The sequence below is a fragment of the Octopus bimaculoides genome, chromosome 25 (assembly GCF_001194135.2).
Source record: "Octopus bimaculoides isolate UCB-OBI-ISO-001 chromosome 25, ASM119413v2, whole genome shotgun sequence".
NCBI classification, from domain to species: Eukaryota; Metazoa; Mollusca; class Cephalopoda; order Octopoda; family Octopodidae; genus Octopus; species Octopus bimaculoides.
In genome coordinates, this window is record NC_069005.1 from 236357 (window position 1) to 239292 (window position 2936).

Here is a 2936-nt window from a genome sequence, read left to right on the forward strand (position 1 = left end):
GGGTGGAATGAAAGGTCAAGTCGATTTCGACGGGATTTGAACCCAGAACGTAAAGACGGACGAAACGCCTCTAAACATTTTGGTTGGTTCATTAACGATTCTGACAGCTCACCACCGGGGTGTGGGTGTGTGTGTGTGTGTGTGTGTGTTGGTCAGAAAGCCTGACGGCGTTGTTCCGGCACATGGCTTTGAATTCCAGTCCCACGAGATCAGCTTTGCGTTTCTGGGTCGATAAAACAGTACCAACCTTGGCAAAGGGCTGGCGGAACTTTTGGTGCCTGGGGCAACATTTTTTTGGTGTCTTTCTATTTTTAGCGTTTCCGTTAGAAAAGGGCTGGGGCCGCTCCTTGTGCTCCGCTGAAGTAAGTGGACGCTCTTTCCCTCGGTTAAACATCACTGACAGAGACTCACACGCCTGCGCAGCTGTTAGTCTTCCTCAAATCTTATTCATGTTTGGTGAACATCAGCCGATACATTTAGATATTTCTTTTTTCAATATAGTTTTCAATATTCTTGATGCAAATCCGTGGTATTTGGGATCGAATCCACTTCTCCGGTGTTTCTACTACTATAATCCTAAGTTTAGTGTCATTAAGAGCTTTCCAAATCAACGGGATAATTTTTCATTCGATGTAACGTCTATAAACATTATACTTGAAGCTTGTTAGTGTTGAACCATGGGTTTATCTTATCCCTCTTCTTACTACTATTTTGGAGTCTATTTCATAGTTTATTACGATATCTAGGGTGAGTTCTTTTTGTATTTTTACTTCGAATATTCTCCAAGTTTTTCCTTTGCTCCTTTTCGTGTTTCTGTCCTTGTGCTTGTAACAAGAGAACTGCATACCGTTATGATTATTTGGAATCCAGGAATAACTGCTGAAGAGTGAAAATGTTGGTGTAAGAGTAAGCAAAGTATATTTTAGTAGAAGGGAATCGATAGTGTAAGATTTGATGTTCAGTAAGATTTCTTCAGATTATATATCTTACACAGAAATATTTATGTCTGAGAGAAATGATTAATTTTGATTTTTCGCTACGATTATTATCGAAGCGGTAGAAAATATCCTTCTTTTTCCTCAGAAATGTACTGGATATATTCGTATTTTTATGTCTATGTACTTCTACTTCCGTAAACTCTTTCATATCGTTCGCTTATCATTTGGGCATTTCGTTCGAACACAGCAGCGGAACAGGAGTGTATATGAATAAACAAGCGTTTCATTTCCCTATGAGATATTATCACAATTTCTATATTCTACGTATTCTACCCAATTTACTGAATAATTATCATCTAATGCCTTCGAAGGCTATTCATTTGTTTCATACGCAAAACATGTAACAAAGAATTCCTGTTTGGTTTCAAAAACAACGAGATTTGTAACGGATTCTTTAAGATCAAGAGTTAAAGATTTCGCAAACATTTTCTGCGAAATCTAATACAAGGGGAAATATTTCAACATTATATTTTTTGTACAGTCAGTTAAACGAAATATATTACATGAAAACGACCACAACGCATATTATAGACGTTTATCAAAAAAGCTCACAAGCATAGACAAAAAATAAACCATTAAGAAAATCTATAAAAGCTGAAGAAATGATCACTTTGGCAACACTTGGTGTGCTTAGACGAAATATTAATTTCAAATCTAATTTGGTGAAGAACATTTCCACAAAACTCATTAACTTCAATGAACCTGAATTTGAGATACTTACGAAAAAGATTTAAAATACATGATTCATTAAAATTTTAAAAAGATTAAATTTATCTTTTTTTTTTTTTTTTTTTGCTATGAACGCATTTCTCGCATTAATTTTTTTAATCTCATCAACAATTAAATACGAATGCAGTTTTACTGTTTAACGGGATTAAATACTTTTCTTTTATAAAACCCTTTACATCAGAAAGCATTAAATTTCTACGATTTATCAGCTATAATTTAGAGATTACTATTAACAAATCTCACATGAAGATTGTTAAGCATGTAAGCTCTATTTATATATTTTGGCAAATACATTTGGCTAAAGAAAAACGGCCTTGCTTCGCTCGATTTGATGCTAATTTGGATTCCCAAGATTTAATTTACCCTAGATTTCAATTTTAGCAGACTGGGGTGGATTTATATTGCGATGACGGTTTATTGATTCTTGAGGGTTTGAAACCAACACATTTTTTTCATTTAAGGTTCCACTGTATTCAATGCACGAGACACAAACATATTTAACACTTAATTTCTTATACTTAATCTTATCGACATTGAACAACTTTGAAGCACCATTCTTTCGGGGAAACTTTACGTAATAAAATATTAATACAAACTCAAATTGCCCATGAAATCTCTTAAAGAATTTAATCCCTTCTAACTATTTATATTCCAAACAATATTGGTTTAACAGCATTGTAAATAACCTCCACAACAAGAGGTATTCAGCCGTACCGGCTTCAAAAATGATATCATTTACAAATACATTTTGTTCTAATAAACACACAAAAGATATAAGAATGGCAAGATATTGTTGTAATCCTGGTTCATACATCGATATTATCATTTTGATGTTGACGAAAGAAGCAGCAATGCAAAATGTTTTATGAAATTAAGGGATATTTCGCCACCGATTACAAATCGAAAATCATACACACACTTCGATATGCGAGAATATACATATATTTAGAGAAAGATTTTTTTTCAAAAAAGTTCAAATTAAGAAAAGAAAATTTTTTAGAGAATAGAATTGTATTAACCTTTTGGAAGGAATTTCACAAATTGTGTGTAGGCTTTAATAAATGTACAAGCGATTTCCGTTCTCAACATTATCACGCTCATATTATGGCTATTATATATAGCGGAACACATGGTTGATAACGTTGAAAATTGAAAGCGCTTGCGCATTTCTTAAAGCCTACACACAATTTGTCGTAAACAAAGCGGTGT